Raw genomic sequence first — 20,073 nt, 5'->3', positions numbered from 1 at the left:
CATATATATCTGTATATATATGTATATAATATATATCTGTGTGTGTGTATATACATATATCTGCAAATATATTTATACTACTTATAAATATATTTATACCACATAAAGCATTTTGAAGTATCTTCCCAATTTTTGTGACAGATTTTTTTTTTGAGGTTTATTTATGTTAGAGAAAGAGACAGAGAGAGAGAGACAGAGAGAGAGAGAGAGAGAGAGAGAGAGAGAGAGACAGAAGGCAAGCAGGGAGGGGCACAGAGAGAAGGAGACAGAATCTGAAGCAGGCTCCAGGCTCTGAGCTGTCAGCACAGAGCCCCATGCAGGGCTCAAACTCATGGACCGTGAGATCATGACCTGAGCCCAAGTCAGACGCTCAACTGACTGAGACACTCAGGTGCCCCTGTGTGACAGATTTTAAATGAATATTTTATAAAATACTATTTTGCATTAAACCTAATATTGCAGAAAGTTTTACCTACAGTATTGCCAGGTTGATTTAATTTTCCTCAAACATCATTATCATGTCCTCTTTCTGCCCTTCCTTCAGTGGCTTCCTGAGAGATGCAGATTAAACAGAAAACAGTGAAGTCTTTCAAGGCTTCACATGTTTTCTTGTTTGGTTTCTTCTTCTTCCCCTTCCTTCTCCTCCTCTTCATCTCACCCTCTTAACTCAGTCTCTCCAGTTAGTCATTAAGTCCTTGCTATGTGGTAAGCACAATTCTAACTGCTGGTATCACTACAGGAATAGGATAGTCAGGACCTCTGTTCTCAGGGAGTCCCTCTAATGAGGAAGAACGTTTAACAGAAAAAGCAATACTAGGCTTTAGCCAGGGAAGCCCAACTATAGGAGTTAAGAGCAAAATTTCTGGAGCTGAGTTTCAGTACTGGCTTTAGAACCAATAAGTGCCTGACTTTTTGATGAGTTACTTACTCTTCCTCAGGCTATAAATTTTTCACCTATAGACAAGGGATGCTGTTGTTGCTGCTGATAATAATAACAATAATAATAATTATTATTGCTATTATTATATGATGATGAATGATTAGTAACTGCTTTATACTTTCACCAAGAATACTAAATGAGGTAATACTTTTATTGTTAGGGACTGGATTTAATAACATGTATATGCTTAAGGAGTTGAGTTGTATTTGAGAACTACCAACCATCTTCCTATGACTTATAAATGTTATGGTTTTAATAACCAAAAATATTCTCCTGGAATCAAACTTACTTGAAATAGGTAACCAGGATACCCGAAAATGGCCAACAGAATGATGTTCTTCCCAGTGTCCTTCTAAATTAAGGGCGTGAGTGTGATATTATTATCAGTAAATACATAACCTAATGTACTTGTGCAATCTACTGAAACCAGGGAGAAAGCAATGCCCAGGCTTGCAGCCTACTGCTCCTTCAGAGCCAGGTGGCATTCACACAGCACATGCTTCCCAAATCCTGATTGGCTGCCTGTCTTATCTGCTTCTTTTCAACCTGACAGGGGTCGATAAAGCACGGCAGAGAACAAAGAGGATGTGCAGAATAAAAATGGTGATGAAAAAATTGAGAATCTTGAATTACATTTGGTTTGGTGAATAAAGGACAGTCCATTCATTCTAGGATATGCATTTATTTGAAGCTCTAATTATTATTATTGAAAGACATGCAAGAGGGAGCATATGAAGCAAGGCCTGCAACTAGGCTCATTGTGAGATCATCAATGACCCAGGGAGCAAGAATAGGAGAAATAAAAGATAGCTTGTGAAATGAGTCACTGCGAGATCTTATGTTGGGTATTTTCACACAAATTTTTGTCCAGATCCTTTTCTGCTCATTAGTGAAATTACAGTGAAAGATAAATGAAGGGTGTCCACACAAAAAGCTTCAAGATCACCACGGTCATTACTTAAAAAAAATGATTTGCATTTCATTGCAGGGATATAATAATTTCATTAACACAAAAAGAAAAAAAGAATGTAGGGCATAGAGGAAATGACTCGGCTTGTGGAACAGTGCCATGTAATAGGAATCATCCTGGACCAGGAATTAGAGATCCTGGTAGGAGTTTCCATACATGTCTACCTGGCAGTACAACCCCAGGCCACTTAAGAAATAAAATAAAACCTCTATAATGGGGAATGCCCTCATCTGCTCAGTGCAGGCAGCCTTTAAAACCTATTTCAGGGGCACCTGGGTGGCTCAGTCGGTTGAGCTTCCGACTTCGGCTCAGGTCATGATCTCATGGTCTGTAAGTTCGAGCCCCGCGTCAGGCTCTTTGCTGACAGCTCGGAGCCTGGAGCCTTCTTTGGATTCTGTGTCTCCCTCTCTCTCTGACCCTCCCCCATTCATGCTCTGTCTCTCTCTGTCTCAAAAATAAACATTAAAATTTTTTTTAAAAATAAAAAAAAATAAAACCTATTTCATATTTCTCAGTGTCATGCCAATTAAAGAAGAGAGAACCAAATGCAGTTCTCCTCATCAGCTATCACTACAAGCAACCCTGAAGACATTAATAATTCATTTAACTTCTTCCGATGGAGTTTTTTGGTTTGGATTAATACTTTTATCAAAGTATAGTTTTGTTTTTTCATCTATAGGTCTCAAACTCTTATTTGACTTATACATGCTTTAATTTTGTGTTGATAGTCACCACTTCTTCTATCCCCTTTCTCATCTTCTGTTTTTTTCTCTGGATGGATATGCTGTAAGCATACTAAACTCTAAAGCCTTTTTATTCCTAGTGTGCAAAATATGGGCTGGGAATGGGCCACAGTGGTATCAACCAGAAGTTTCTTAGGAATGCAGACTCTTGGGCTCCCTCTGCACCCTGATCAATCAGAGTCTGCATTTTTACAAGATTTCTGAGTGATCCATTTTCACATTAGGTATGAGCAGCACTGATCTAAGCACTGTCTGCTTCGCTTTGAATGATACTTTGTTCCATACCCCAGCTGCTGAGATAGGAAAAGAGATCCAAAATGAAGAACAGAGGTTATTAAAGCTAAAATGGCCCTCCCTGGTGGTCTAGCCCAGCCACATCATCTTAAAGTGAGGGGAATAGTAATATGCCCAAGGTCATGTTCTTCCTGAGCCAGGAGCAGAATTCAATCTGCTGCCTTGAGTCATGGCACTTTCATGTTAGCAAAGATATACTTTCCTACTTAATTTTTCCATTTTCTCTCTCCAGCCAGGGAAAAGTTAATCACAGTTTCTCTGGGTCACCCTTGGTCTTTGGACTCTCAAGGCTCCTGAGTGCGTGTACTTATTTATAGTAGAAAACAACCATAAACCGTTCATTGGAGACCAAGGCCATCTGGGTAGCTCGAGGGGTGGCTTGGCTAATTCACCACCCTTTGCCTCTGGCTCCTCAATTACCGAGTAGGAGATGATTCATCTCTACAGAGACCCTTGACAGTCTCAGCTGAAAAGCCTCTGAGAAGTGCAAAGCATTACTGTGCCCTGCAAGTGAAAATCATGCCACTCCCCGAACTCTCTGGATTTGGAACTGAAACTAAAATTAGCAGCTGCCATTTGTCTATACAATACATTACTCCACACCTTATTGCCAGGGGTACAGCCAAAGTGGCTTTGCAAATTATTACTCAAAGGTTCTCTGTAAAAGTAACAGTATATGGTAGAGAGTACAATAGATTTGGAGTTAGAAGTTCTGGGTTTGAGCCCCAGATCCTCCACTGACCAGATGCATGCATTTTGGCTACTATTCCAATACTCTCAGCCTCTGCATCTTCATTTTAAATAGCCTTGTTACCACTTATGTCACCAGATTTTTTTCCTTGTTCTTGTTGTCAACGCCTTTGTCTCTTCCATGTGCCTATGGTCTCAGTGTCATGATCACCTTCCTGCTTCTCTACCATTCATACATTTCCCTTCCTCTTCTAAGACCACCAGTTTTCCATTTTGATGTCCAGGAGGCCCCAGGGAGGATGACTCTACTCTCAGCTCCTCCAGACTAAGCTAAAACAATGAGCATATTTGGTACCTCTGTCCATAATGAGTGAGTTCTGTGGTTGGGATGTGAACTAATGAGCTAGCCCAAAAGAGACAGTCTTGGGACTATCCAGGGAATGCTACAATCAAGAGGTCTCTTTCTCTTCACTGTGCTGACACAACATGATACATAGACCTGCCATGTCCATTTGTGTCCATACACAGAAGCCAGCTTGAGGACAAAGCTGATCCACTAATTGTAGCTGAGCTAAAGCCCTAATCACAAAATAAACTTTTGGATAACGTTATACCTCAGTGAAACCTTATCCCTGTACTTTTCAGTTGTATGAACGAATTCTCTACATTTTTAAAACTACTTTGAGTCTGGTTTTCTATTTTGGGAAGCCTAAGCATAGTAACAAACATTTCAGTCTCAAGAAAACCTCTAAGTAGCCATGTATTGCATGGCTTTCCTCTACTACTCATAATTTATCCCACTCCAAAACAATATGCATATGGTGTCTGAAAAGGGTTCTTTGAACACTGAGGTAAATAAATATATCTCTTTATTTATTTTCTAAATAATAAACTGTAAACTGCAAAATCTAAAATGCTATTTTTCATAAAACTGTGAGTTTAAGGAAACTATTTGATCTGTGATACTTGCTTCGAGGTCAAGAAACTGATAAAATCCTTGGACCTTATCCCCCCAAATACTGACTATACACATGTATGCAATTTTCACATAATTTCAAGGAGGTAATAAACAAACTTCACAGGACATTTATGATCTCTCCATGACTGCTCTCCTAGAACTGGTTCTTAATTTGTGGTCCATGGGCCCATGAGTCACCAAGGAGGTTAAGAACCATATACTATGTTAACCACCTGTGAGTTCTGTGAATTCCTCTACTGAATATATCCTATTAGCAAACTCCCACATCTAAGCTATAGTAGAACTGAGTCAAAGCTTCATTACAATTAATGCTTTAATTAGAGATGTTCTGCTGAAACGTTCCATGTTTTCCTCTGAGCTTCATTTACATTTCTCTTTAAATTATTTCATAACACTAAGGATAACAGCAAAGGAAGTGACCCTGATACCAGTCAGACCACTTTTCTCTCATTGGGAATGATCTATAGATTTGGCTCCACAAAATCAATTGAATTGATAGAAAGTTCAATACTTGAATATAAATCATAATTACATACAGCCAGGTTGGGAAGTTTTTGATAGCCATCCAAAGCACAGACTGAAATGGAAAAGACTAAGATAATTGAACTCAAGATCTCACTTACAGTGTAATTTTATATCCATTTAGAAGCAACTCCAGAGATATCAATGGCTCTGTCTTTGAATCAAGTCAGAGAAAAGGAGAGGGTGGCAGCAAGATAAAAGGAATCTGAAGGTAGGTTCAGTCTGGTGAGAGTATTTCCATCTTTTTCCCACTCAAACACAAACCTAGAATCAACAAATTCCTTGACACAAAAGAGTAACATTATATTTAGGATTCAACTTTGTAGAAAGAGCTTCCTTTAGGGAGTCAAGAAATTTTTATTTAAATTCCAATCTTTCTACTTTCTTGCCATGTGACATGGAGAATGTACCTAACTGATTTAAAACCATTGTCCATCTTTGATGTTTGGGCAAACAAAATCCCACATGACTGGGTGAAGGGTAGGTACTATGTCTTGGAAATAGTCAGCACGATTACTTCACAGGATAGTCATGCTGGAATATGAATGTAAATGCAACTGTTACATGGGGAGGTCAACTTACAAAAAGTTAAAATGGGATAGATACAAATGCTATCTGATCAGTATTTAAGCTGAGCCCCCAATTTTTATTATCCTGTGAGTCAGAAAGACAACCCATGAGCAACTGAGATTAAGGAGATAGTTGCTAGAATCCACCCAGGGAGCTCACTACTCTTTCATTTCAGGAAATTCCACTTCTGGAAGGAGGAGGATTCTTAGGGTCTGTCTCCCGTTTCCTCTAACCATTTTCTTACTTCTCTGTAAATATGCTCAGGATGAGAAGAAAGACACACAACCCCTGATAATAGGTTCTGACACAGAGTGGTCATATCTTGGAAATTTACTGAGCCAAGGACAAAGGGTATGCTATTTATAAAATACATACCTCCCATTTAGGTTTTTCTTTTTTGGGGAGCTGGGAGATGCATTCTGGTGAGGTTTAGAAAGAGAAAAAGCAGGGGTGGATACAAGTATCTTCTAGAAAGAGAAGGATATAATGTACAGGACTGTTCTAGGTGGACAGAACAAGAAAGAGGGAATCATGCGGATGTTAGGAAGAAGCCTGAAGTAGAGGGAAGTGAAGCATGTGCCTACCTAGAGGTATTCCCTCAGCAGAACTCAAATTTTTTCTAGTTTGACAGTTTTTCATTTGTTTGTTTGTTTTTTAATATGAAATTGATTGTCAAATTGGTTTCCATACAACACCCAGCGCTCATCCCAACACGTACCCTCCTCAGTACCCATCACCCACCCTCCCCTCCCTCCCACTCCCCAACAACCCTCAGTTTGTTTTCAGTTTTTAAGAGTCTCTTATGGTTTGGCTTCCTCCCTCTAACTTTTTTTTTTCTCCTTCCCCTCCCCCATGGTTTTCTGTTAAGTTTCTCAGAATCCACACAGGAGTGAAAACATATGGTATCTGTCTTTCTCTGTATGACTTATTTCACTTAGCACAACACTCTCCAGTTCCATCCACGTTGCTACAAAAGGCCATATTTCATTCTCATCGCCATGTAGTATTCCATTGTGTATCTAAACCACAATTTCTTTATCCATTCATCAGTTGATGGACATTTAGGCTGTTTCCATAATCTGGCCATTGTTGAAAGTGCTGCTATAAACATTAGGGTACAAGTGCCCCTATGCATCAGCACTCCTGTATCTCTTCGGTCAATTCCTAGCAGTGCTATTGCTGGGTCATAGGTTAGATCTATTTTTAATTTTTTGAGGAACCTCCACACTGTTTTCCAGAGTGGTTGCACCAATTTGCATTCCCACCAACAGTGCAAGAGGGTTCCTATTTCTCCACATCCTCGCCAGCATCTATAGTCTCCTAATTTGTTCATTTTAGCCACTCTGACTGATGTGAGGGAATATCTCAGTGTGGTTTTGATTTGCATGTCCCTGATGACGAGTGACATTGAGCATCTTTTCATGTGTCTGTTGGCCATGTGGATGTCTTCTTTGGAAAAGTGTCTATTCATGTCTTCTGCCCATTTCTTCACTGCATTATTTGTTTTTTGGGTGTGGAGTTTGGTGAGTTCTTTATAGATTTTGCATACTAGCCCTTGTTCCAATATGTCACTTGCAAATATCTTTTTCCCTTTCCATTGATTGCCTTTTAGTTTTGTTGACTGTTTCCTTTACAGTGCAGAAGCTTTTTACCTCCATGAGGTCCCAATAGTTCATTTTTGCTTTTAACTCCCTTGCCTTTGAGGATGTGTCAAGTAAGAAACTGCTGCGGCTGAGGTCAGAGAGGTTTTTTCCTGCTTTCTCCTCTAGGGTTTTGATGGTTTCCTGTCTCACATTCAGGTCCTTTATCCATTTTGAGTTTATTTTTGTGAATGGTATAAGAAAGTGGTCTAGTTTCATTCTTCTGCATGTTGTGGTCCAGCTCTCCCAGCACCATTTGTTAAAGAGACTGTCTTTTTCCCATTGGATATTCTTTGCTGCTTTGTCAAGGATTAGTTGGCCATACTTTTGTGGGTCTAATTCTGGGGTTTCTATTCTATTCCATTGGTCTATGTGTCTCTTTTTGTGCCAATACCATGCTGTCTTGATGAGTACAGCTTTGTAGTAGAGGCCAAAGTCTGGGACAGTGATGCCTCCTGCTTTGGTCTTCTTCTTCAAAATTACTTTGACTATTCAGGGTCTTTTGTGGTTCCATACAAATTTTAGGATTGCTTGTTCTAGCTTCGAGAAGAATGTTGGTGCAATTTTGATTGGGATTGCATTGAATGTGTAGATTGGTTTGGGTAGTACTGACATTTTAACAATATTTATTCTTCCAATCCATGGGCACAGAATGTTTTTCCATTTCTTTGTATCTCCTTCAATTACCTTCATAAGCTTTCTATAGTTTTCAGCATACAGATCTTGTACATCTTTGGTTAGATTTATCCCTAGGTATTTTATGCTTCTTGGTGCAATTGTGAATGGGATCAGTTTCTTTGTCTTTCTGTTGCTTCATTGTTAGTGTATAAGAGTGCAACTGATTTCTGTACGTTGATTTTGTATCCTGCGACTTTGCTGAATTCATGTATCAGTTCTAGCAGACTTTTAGTGGAGTCTGTCGGGTTTTCCATGTATAATATCATGTCATCTGCAAAAAGTGAAAGCTTGACTTCATCTTTGCCAATTTTGATGCCTTTGATTTCCTTTTGCTGTCTGATTGTTGATGCTAGAACTTCCAACACTATGTTAAACAACAGCGGTAAGAGTGGACATCCCTGTCGTGTTCCTGATCTCAGGGAAAAAGCTCTCAGTTTTTCCCCACTGAGGATGATGTTAGCTGTGGGCTTTTCATAAATGGCTTTTAGGATGTTTAAGTATGTTCCTCCTATCCCAACTTTCTCGAGGGTTTTTATTAAGGATGCTGAATTTTGTCAAATGCTTTTTCTGCACCGATTGACAGGATCATATCAGGTTCTTATCTTTTCTTTTATTAATGTGATGTATCACATTGATTGATTTGTGAATGTTGAACCAGCCCTGCAGCCCAGGAATGAATCCCACTTGATCATGGTGAATAGTTCTTTTTATATGCTGTTGAATTTGATTTGCTAGTATCTTATTGAGAATTTTTGCATCCATACTCATCAGGGATATTGGTGTTTGTTTGTTTTAACTTTAGTTATGCTGATTATTGCTAAGCAAAGCAAAGGCTGGCTTGTTTTGTTTGTTTTTGAGCTTATTTATTTATTTTTAGAGAGAGAGAGAAAGAGAGTATAAGGAAGAGAGGGGCAGAGAGAGAAGGAGAGAGAGAGGGAAAGAGAAAGAATCCCAAGCAGGCTCTGCATTGTCAGCAAAGAGCCTTACAAGGAGCTCGAACTCTCGAAGTGTGAGACCATGACCACAGCTGAAATTATCAGATGCTTTCATCTGACCAAGTCAGATCATCAGACCCAGTCATATGCTTAACTGACTGAGCCACCCAGGCACCCCAGTTTGTTTGTTTTTTTAAGTTCAACATCTCTTCTTGTTGTTTTTGTTTTGTTGTTGTTGGTGGTGGTGGTGTTTTGTTTAAGTGGGCTACATGCTCAGCACAGAATCCTACACAGAACTTGAACTCACAACCTGAGACCAAGACCTGGGCTGAGATGAAGAGTCAGATGCCTAACCAACTAAGCGACCCAGGTGCCCCTCCTTTTTCTTATTTTTGACTTTGGGTCACAGTTAGACAATTTTCCCCCTCCAAGATTATAGTAGAATTTACCCATTTTTCCTAATACTAGTATTATTTTATATTTCACATTTAAACCAATACTAACAATTATGTTCTTGCATGATAATGCAAATTTACTATGTACAAAGAACTGTATGTGAACAACCCATTTAGTCCTCACTACAATACCAAGGTGCAGATTATATATATGTTCATTGTAAAAATGGAAATTGAGGGTCAGAGAAGGTAAGTAACTGCTATAAGGTCAAAGAGCTATTAAGCAGCAATGTGGCAGAGCCATGAACATAGCCTACCTTTAATTCTGGAGTACTTAAATGCATTAAGATGCTGGCTTCCTAGAAAGCACACAGAAGAATAAATTTATAAGACTGAGGTGGTAATTAATGGAAATAAGTGACAGTTTGTGCCATTTTATGAAGAAAGGAGACACTGTAAGACAAATTAATTCCCAATAAATATTATATTGTTTGGTTTTGGATATTTCTGCCCACCAATGCAATAATTTAGAAAAGTAATTTTTTTCAACGAATCTAATAATCACAATCAGGATTGGTCATTTTCCACTATATCTTCCACAAATACATTTCCTCAGTACTTGCTTATAAGTACTACCTAAGTTTACTTTCAAGAGGAAAAGGAGCTTATACATCACAAAACCTTGAAACTGATTAAAGACTGTCTGAAGGCATATCTCAAAATCCTGACTTATCCACTTGCTCAGTTTTAGTTGTGATAAATCATACATTATGCAAGAGCAAAGGAATTAAGAGAAAGTTCAGCAAAAATCAGTTGAACTTCCATTAGGAGAGCATTACAGCTGTCTCTCTCCTCCATCACACCATTAAGCATCTCATTATCACTAGCTCTCTTTGTCAGTTTTAACAATTTTCTTTTCATCTAAACACCACTTCATTCTCTGGCCCAACAAATGCAATTTTGACCTCATTAACCTGGTTGGTATTAACCCTGGAATAACAACAAGTTGAAAGTATCCTCCATGAGCATTGTGAACTTGACTCATTCAAGGCAGGCAGGTTAGTTTCCTTGCCTTGATCAAAGGTTATACCTTTCAAATAGGTCAGCTAGCATGCCTTGAGGACCTAGAGTCTGGGTAAAAGTATGGCAATAAGTAAGTGGATATGAAGTCCCGTTCATTAATAGAAAATACTGTAGAAATAAATGTTCTTTTTTGTAGTGGAAAGAACTCTAATTTAGAAAACAGAGGACCCAAATTCTAGTCCCAGCTCAGATTTAATATACAATGGACCTGGACAAATCATTTTCTAGTTTTTCACTTCTTTGGTAGTAAAATAAAGGTATTAAATTGGAGGGTCTTAAGTTCTCTCCAGTTAAGAGACTCTAGTAGATGTCTGGTGCCTTGCCCAGATCCTCTTTTCAGACCAATGTACTCATCCTCCAGATGACCTGCAGGTAATTCTGTGACCTTCTTTGGAAAATCACCCTTGGCCAAGAAAGGGAGACACTCCTTGAGAGGTTATACAAGTCCCATTGTATACAAGTCCTGATCCTCACCTATTGAGGCAGCCTGTGATGGTCGCACACAACAAGCTAGCCTCTTACCAGATGGAGGGACAACTCTGGTACAAATTATGTCCCAGTATACCCCCTCACTCCCACAGTATCACACTAAACCCACACTTTGAGTCCACATAATTTTTTGGATTTACTTCTTCCCTGTCCTGCTTCCTTCACTCCTCACTTCCTGGAAAGCACTTCCTCAATAGTAATAATGCACCCAAATCTCAGCCTCTGGCTGCCTCTAGCTCTGTTCCTAAGGAACTCAAATGAGGATGCTATACCTTGCTGATGATTTGCCAGAATGAGCATTTTAGAGGAAAGACTTAACAAATTATTCCTCTCATGTATGATTTTAGAGATCAATAAGACATTTTGAGTAGTGTACTTCTAGACAGAGACTAATATTCATTAAGATCAAGGAAAGATCTCCCAAATAAATTATATTTTACCAGCCTAGAAAAGTGAATTCTACAAGAAGGAGCATGTCAGACAGAAAGAAGAACATGTGAAAAGGATGAGAGGAATAGCAGAAGTATAATTGTTCCAGGAGTGGAGATAAGATGACAGATAAACTTGGAGAGTACAGTCATGTGGTGGGAGAAAAGGAAGGGGCATCAAGAAAATGACATCACAGCTAATATTTTCTAACGCTTCACTCTCTATCAAGCCCTGTGTTCAGTATTTCCAACCTACCAATGTATTTCATGTATTCAACCACTGTAACAGGAATATATGTCAGACAGTATCAGTTGTTTTTATTTTACAAATAAGGAAACTGAGGCTCAGAAAAATTAAAGAGTCCCCAGAGGTAGGAAGTGGCAGACCCTGGAAAAAAACCTTGTCATTTCAGAGACTATCTTATAAAACTGCAAAATGTGATTGTCTCCCATAACCATTTACTACCTTTAGGCTATGTTAATGAATCCAGAGGACAATGAAGAACTGGAGGATACCAAGCCGCAAAAACATATGGCTTTACTGAGGTGTGAAAAAATTCATCCTCTTAGCATTTTTTTATTAGAAACTTCCATCAAAGCAAACAGAAGACAAAATGAAAGTAAAGAGATTAGGAAGCCACTGGCTATTTTAGCCTCAGAGATGATACTGTGAGCTTTAGTCTGCTCAGGCTGCTATAACAAAATACCATAACTGTGTGGCTTCAACAACAGACATTTATTTTTCATGGTTCTGAAAGCTGGAAGTCCAAGATGAGTATGTGAGTTGATTAAGTTCCTGGTGAGTACCCTCCTTCTGTTTTGCAGTAACCTCCTTCCTTGGAGCTTCACAAACAGGAAAGAGAGAGAGCTAGCTCTTTGGACTCTTTTTCTAAAGTACTAATTTCATCTGAAGAGCCCAACTTCGTGACCTAATCTAACCCTAATTATCTCTAAAAGGCCCCATCTCTAAATACCATCACAACTGTGGGGGCAGGTATTGCTTCAACATATGAATGGGAGTGGAGTACAAACATTCAATCCAAAAAGTCTCAACCAGGAGGCATAGTAGAGATACTGAGAAGGGGACAGATTTGAGGGTAGTTGTAAATTTTTTACTTCTGGCAGAAGTTTAATAAAATAGTCATGTGAATTTTCTTGTTATAAGGCTGTCAGATTTAGCAAATAAAAATAAGAATTCCTAGTTATATTTTCATTTCAGATAAGCAAATTATAAATTTAACTTATATCCCATGCACTATGTGGAAAGTACTTATACTAAAAAATGATGTGTTGTTTATCTGAAATTCAAATTTAACTGAGCATACTGAATTTAATCCAGAAGCCCAAGTCTTGGACCATGTCTGGTTTTGGGATTTGGGAAGCTATACCTGCACAATTATCTGAGAGTAAAATAAGCTCTCCTACTACCACACAGGAAATGTAACAGAAATTGCCTTCTCTATATTCCCAGTATTCCAATATCTGCCAGACTTTCAGAAGGAGAATGAAAACCTACCCGTAAAATAATGATGTTTTGATTTTTCCAGCCTAGTAGAATATTTAGTCCTGTTGTTCACCAAATGATATTAATGAGAAAGTAGGTCACGGGATTGTTTCCCTGAAGGTCCAGTTAGCAATGAAAAGAATCATGACATTTTACATCTGAAAGGGATCAAACCATAATTTCATACAATGACCTTCTTTTCAGATGTAGAAATGGAGACCCCAAGTAGTTAGGGGGCTTATCAAAGGTCACACAGTGAATGACACTGATTCTGCACCACCCACTGTGCTTAGTCAAATAAAAGCACTTATCACTAATTCCTCAACACAACCCCGGTAGGTCATGTTATTATCACAATCTTATATGTAAGAGAAGTGTCTAAGTGAAGTGAACTAATTTTGCTTGAGGAAGCAGAGTAGAAAATAGCACAGGTATGATTTGAAATGAAACTCTCTGAATTCTGAGTCCATTCTCTCTTAATTTTTTCAAAATCTGTCTTACACATACACACACATACATGCATACACATACCATACACACAGAAACATATGCACACATGTGAATGCATGTACACATGCATATGCCACACACACACCCGATATCAAACTCCCCATGAACATAAAATAGTTCTACTACATAATGTATCACTGAAGGGGTTAAAAGAACTATGGATTTCTTTTCAGTTGAGCATTATTTTTTTTTAAGCTTTTGAATTTTAATTCCAGTATTGTTGGAGAAACGAATAAAGTACTGTGCCAAAGATGGCTGATGGGACTAAAACAAGCTCTGGTCTCTAGCTTGGAGACCCCTCCTCCGGGTTCTTCTTGCCCTGTTTCACAAACGCGAAAACCCGCCACAGATATGGAAGCTGACAACTATAAATTATCCTCCCACCCTTCATTCAGGGCTCAGATCTTTGGAGAAACGGTCTCCTCTGAGCCCCCCAGTGTTAAATAAATCTCAGACTCACCAAGATCTCCGAGCACTTGATTTTTCCACCAGCATTCCAGCCTAGTTCTGTAACATATTTGGTTCCCTGACTGGGAAACCCAACTACGCTGGCCCATTGTTGCCACCAGCTTGGGAGAATTGCAAGGCAGTGACAGAACAAAGAATCGCAAGGGAGAAGGTGTGCCCTGACTGAATTTTGGCAGTCTCCCTCTCGGTTATGTTGGGCCAGCCCTGCTCCACTGTTCCTGCTGGAATCGAGAAGACTTGGCAGGTGAGGACCTGGACCCGACATCGGAACCAGTAAGGCTAGGGCACAATCTAGTCAGGCCTACTAGCAAAAGTGGAAGACGGACCTGATCACTCCCTGGAGACCTCAGAGGTCTCAGAGATAGGAATTCTGTGGGAGGGAATGTAATAACCTCTGGTGTGTATGTGAGTGTGAATGTGCCACTCGGTCTAGCTTGCCTGCCAAGTTCAGTTCTGTGGCTCCACAGGCAGGCACCCTTAAGGTCCCCAAAAGCCTACAGAGTCTGAGTGGGCCCGTCTGTGATTCCAAGGTGAATGGCACACAGTCTATGGTGGCATTGGAATAGTTTCCAATCGTAAGTCACAAAGCTGAGACTGCTATGGCTAAGCATCACCAATATTCCTTTGGGACACGGCCAGATGGGCATCTGACTGGTCTCCTCATGAGAGGGGGCATCCCTATCCTTCTGTCTGTCTTTGCAACTCTGCCTCATGGGAACATTATGGGGTCAAGACAGAGCAAAGAAGGGTTTTGGGGGAGACTATGGAATTAAGATAACCCCCAGCACGTTAAGGACCCTATGTGAGTCAGAATGACCCACTTTTGGTGTAGGAGAGCTCTCTGAGGGAACCGTGGATGTCCCAATGGTCTGCTGCATCTGGCATGTTGTCTCCAGAGACCCAGGTCACCCTGATCAATTTTCATACATCGACTCCTGGCTTGAAATTGCCCGAAACCCACCGACTTGGGTGCAATTCATCCATAGCAAGCAGAGCCAGGCAAAGGTTTTAGCCACTTTATCCAGAGACTCACCCAGGGAGCCAAAGAAGCAACCCACCGCTCCCCTAGTGTTTGCAGCAGACCCGGAGGAAGATCCCTTCTTTCTACCACTTTATGACTCACGGAGCTCCCTCACCCCTGCCCCTGAGCTTGAAACTCCTCCCCCGTCTGTTTCTCCTCCACCACTACTGCCACCACCACCGCCATCTCTCCTCCCCTCTTGGACCCGGAGAACCCTCCCCCACAAGAACCAGCAGCCAGATTGCACCCTCGGCCAGGCGCAGGTACTCTCCAGATGCCAGTCCACATCCGCCCGTACCAAGAGGCTCTCCTCCAGGGGATCAGAGCAGGGACTGAGAAGCCCATGAATATGACCAGCAGCAAGGGATACCCCCGATGATTATTATGAGATGCAAGGCTTACACCCTATTTGCTCCAGAGGTATAAGAGAGCCATGACAAAAGGACAGGGAAGGTCTAGCCACCAAAAGGGAGGAGGCCCAGAACCTCCTTAGCAAGGGGTCAATGAGCCTACTGCAAGGAAAAAGGACATTAAAAGAATAAATATCCCAACCAGGGAAAGTCCCAGAAACCCAGCTGATATCAGGAGGAACCTCGAGAAGGGGACCTTATTGGTCTGGCCGAGATAGAATCAGACTGAAGGGGACACTGACTATCTCTCCCTGTTCCTCTGCCTAATAGATGTGAGGGATTCTCCCTCATTTCCCAGGTTAACAGCTATAATTGGAGCCAACTGTGGTTAGTCTACCTCAGGATGGGGACTTTAAGGTGTGCTCCCAAGCAGTTGCTGAAACTCATTTGTTTTGGGGAAATTCCCGGTCTTCTCTGGCATAATGTGGACTCCATATTTCCACTTTGCAGGAAAAAAACATGGTGTCTGTTCTTCTGTCTGAGTTAAGGTTTTGAATTAGGTTTTCCTTCTCTGCCTTCTACTGGCACCTTGCCTCTTCTGCCTTCCCTTCCCCCTACTGTTTCTGCACCAACTTGGGTGTGGTCTATATAACTGCTTCCTCTACCTTCCTCAGTGCCTCAGGCACCATTGGCTCCTCCTCCCATCCTCAAGGTCAAGGAGTAAAGTGCACCCCCTTGGACATCTAAGTCTTTTCCAAATAGAATAAATTGCTAAAGCTTTGATTACTGAACATAAGTTTGTGTTTTTAACTTCTTATTGCAGAGAAATTAAGGCAATATGGACCTATTGGAAAACATGATTTGTACTTAATTGGTTCATGAATTTACCATCTAAAAAATTCTGGTGTAAACACCTCTCAGTTGGTTACTAGGTCCTCAATTGGAGGCTAAGGTTTCCTAAGAGTTAAAATTCTGTTAAGTGTACTTAAGACTGATGGAAATAAGGAAAGCAACCCTGTATGTAGGAAAATAGGAGGTATGTAAGAAAGATAGAAGGAATGGAAATACATTTTTGTTGAGGGTAGAAGAAAGTAATTTTATACTAAATGAGACTGGTTATTTAGAGAGAAATGGTTTGGGGACAAAGTTTGAAGGCAAAGTAAAGTTGTAAAAGGTTCATGAAGGGAAATCTTTGGAAAGGAATTTTATGTGTGCTCAGGACGGACTAAGGTTGAGATGAATGGAATTTTAAAGTACACTGGTATAAGGTTGAAATTCTGCTTTTCTCCCTCAAATGACAAAGTTTTCTTGGACTGTTGATCTGCTCTTGATAAAACAATGCAAACAAAGCTTTGTCTTCTGGGAAAACCAAAGTCTTAGGTTTCATCTTTATCAGGCCTTTGATTACTTAGTTAAAACTTCTCAATGTTAAAGGAGCTAGGTTTTGGTAACAACTATATAATGCTATACATTCACCTTTAGGATTTTTCATTGCCACCTTGGTTGAATAAATAAAGTTTTAAGATTTGTAATGATCTGTAATCCTATTTAGGATGTACTTATAACTTCCTCAGGTTTTAACAAACTTCCCAGGATTTAAATGGTAAATGAAGTCTTTTTGACCAATTAGGCCCTTTTATTTGGGATGCTAAGTTACTTAGAAAAGCATTGTTGTACAGTGGTAAACCTTAGGTTGTACTGCAAAGGTAAATGCTGTAACTGCCCAAATATATATGCAATTCCTGAAGTTTTAATGTTTTGGGATAAGGTCATCACTTAGTATTCTGATTACTTGAAGTGTTATGTGTCACAGAAATAACTGAATTTCTTTGTCAATTGCATCATAATGAACTCTCATCAGATCTTTAACAATGTCTATTTGTGAGATTTTGTCATTTATAATTGTTCTTATTCTCTCACAAAACATGTTTCTTCTTCAAGAAGATTTATAAAAAGGACTTTGAGGACAAATACAGGTATTCGACATCTTTAAAATTAATACTAAAATGGGTAAGAATTTCTGGTACTAAAAAGCTGCATTCAAATTGAACAAGAATTAGGAACATGGGATTAAATGAACCGAGGAAGATTACAGTTTTGTGATTCTTATTGAAACTATTGCTGGCTCTCTAATGTTTGCTCTTCCAAATTAAGGAAACTTTCTCTTAAGACATCTATGATATACAGAAATGTCACAAAGTATTCATTTGTAAACTGAAGTACTTATCTTTTTTCTCTACACAACTCCCTTGAAATTCCAAAACTCTCAGTGAGTATTCTTTCTTTCATGGCAATTATAATTGTTTGCATAAGTTCAATAAGAATCTGTTCATCTTGTAACAGGTCACCTGTTGGAAATACTGGTTATGTTACCAATGCTTTGACTGGAATGTCATATGTGAGAGTGATATTCATAGACTCAGATATGACCAGACAGCTTTAAGGAACTAGGGTTGGCTTTATAAAATGTGGAGCCATAAAGCCCCTTGTAAATGTTGGCCTGATGTCTTGCTTACAGAGTTCCCAGCAGCCTCACCAGGTGAGTAAACAAGGTCACTTCCTGGCAGGTGCAGGAACCTCAGGATATCTTGGGGACCTCATGAAGAGGAATTTGCCCAATTCTACAGGTATTGCAGGCCTGTCTGATGGCAAGTATTTGGCTTGGCTTCTGGCCTGGAAAGGCTACTATAAGTTCAACCCGGAGATTCCTTATAAAAGGTTCCAGCAAAGCAAACTTTAAAAGATCCTCATGATCAATCACGATTCTTGCTGAGCTTATGTAAATTAGGCAAGGTTTATTAACACTGGACTTGTTCTACAAATGCACTGGTCTCAATTTGGCTATCTCAAGAAAGGAGGGTTTTTAGAGGGAAAAAAAAAACTATGTTTCAACAATCCACCATGATGGATGTTAAATTCTAGTTATGATTGTCTTTAAATGTTTCTTGTTTACCTCAACTAGACAACTTGAGGTAAATTTCAGAAAAATTGTCACAGTATTTCATGTATAGACAATCTTCTGTGCTTGTTATTCTGTGGGGATAATATTAAGACCCCATGGGCATATGGTTATTTAAACAACTGGAAAATAGGATGGATCTCCATATATGCAAACCATGTCTTCCCTAAACCTAATCTGACAGTTACCAGAAACCCACCCCTTTCGAAGACTTGGAGGTGGACTTTACAGATATACAACCAAATAGAGGACTCAGTTTCAGGTATCACCCTATGGGTCCATCACTCCAGAGTTAAGAAGGCCAACTCAGAGGAACCCTCAACCTGGCGAAGTGACCCAGATCCAGTCAACCCACTTAAACTGACCCTCAAAAAGACAGTAGCCCCTGAGATCTCCAGACCTGCTCCAGCCAGAACCTGGAAGTTGGCTGGCCTGTGCATGGCAGAAGCTTGAGGAATCAACATGAAGAATCAACTTCCGTCAGAGGTTCAGATGCAACTCTGCCAGCCCTTACCCCTCACTGGTGTCATAGCCCTGATCTCACTTCTTGCTGTTGGGCTAATAGAGACTGCACCAACAAACTAGGACATGGAATGGATGGCAGACTCCCTGTTAACCTGACAAAGCCAAATAAACTCCCTGGCAGCAGTGTTCCTCCAAAATAGGCAAGCTCTCAAGCTCCTCACTTCAGAAAAAGGAGGGACTTGTATCTTTCTGGGGGAGGAATGTTACTATTTTGTAAACCAATCAGGAATAGTCAGGACTAAGGTTAAGGAACTCAAGGAAAGAATTCAACGTAGACAACAGGAAAATATCAGTCAATGGAGAGGATGGGATCTCACAGACTGGGCATCCTGGCTCCCTGACCTGGCAGGGCCCCTCCTTTCCATAATTTTACTTGTGACCATTGGCCCCTGTATACTAAATACCCTGGTACGTTGTATTGAAAACACTGTTTCTCACCAAACTACAGCACATATATTAGCCCTCCGAGAGTACCAACCTGTAAAATTGAAAGGTGATGCCTACTAAAAGTTTTTTTAAAAGGCATCAAAGGGGGGAATGTTGGAAAAATGAATAAAGTACTGTGCCAAAGATGGCCAACAGGACTAAAACAAGCTCTGGTCTCTAGCTTAGAGACCCCTCCTCCAGGTTCTTCTTGCCCTGTTTGCCGCACACACGAAAACCTGCCACAGATATGGAAGCTGACAACTATAAATTACCCTCCCCCTGCTTCATTCGGGGCCCAGATATTTGGAGAAATGGTCTCCTCTGAGCCCACAGATGTTAAATAAATCTCCAATCCACCAAGATCTCCGAGTGCCGCTTGGTTTTTCTGCCAGCGTTCCAGCCTGGTTCTGTAACAGTATGAAAGGTGATTCAACAATTCTATACATTACTCAGTTCTGATCATAAGTGTGCTCTTAATCTCCTTCACCTATTTCACACATTCCCACCACTCACCTCCCTTCTGGTAACCATCAGTTTGTTCTCTATAGTTAAGAGTCTGTTTATTTGTTTCACTCTTTTTTCCTCATTTGTTTTGTTTCTTAAGTTCTACATTTAAATCATATGGTATTTGTCTTTTTGTGACTAGCTTATTTCGCTTACTGTTATACTCTCTAGCCCATCCATGTTGCAAATGGCAAGATTCATCTTTTTTATTAATTTGCAGAGTTTTAAATACAAATCCAGTGCAAAGACAAAAAATAAACAACTAGGGATAGGCTAGGAGCACCATTCTCACACAGATTTATATGAGGCTTCAATACCATAAAATAACACCAAGGTTAGCCTGTAACTTCTTGACTGGGATACCCACATTCTGTTACGTGTTTTCTAGTCTTGACTTCTGCTTCATTAAGCAAATTTTTCTTTTCTTTTTTTTTTTTTTTGTTAATATAA

The 20,073-nt window shown here is 40.0% G+C and overlaps 1 pseudogene; it reads right to left on the bottom strand.

The window, feature by feature from the left end:
* The window catches only part of LOC128775459 (tubulin alpha-1 chain-like), an 84,879-nt pseudogene extending 70,776 nt beyond the window's left edge, over positions 1 to 14,103 (bottom strand).
* Between the last annotated feature and the right edge of the window lie 5,970 nt (positions 14,104 to 20,073).

Source organism: Panthera pardus, unplaced genomic scaffold (assembly GCF_024362965.1).
Source record: "Panthera pardus isolate Hobbes unplaced genomic scaffold, ASM2436296v1 HiC_scaffold_8, whole genome shotgun sequence".
Taxonomy (NCBI): Eukaryota; Metazoa; Chordata; class Mammalia; order Carnivora; family Felidae; genus Panthera; species Panthera pardus.
This window is presented reverse-complemented; position numbering and strand designations above follow the sequence as displayed.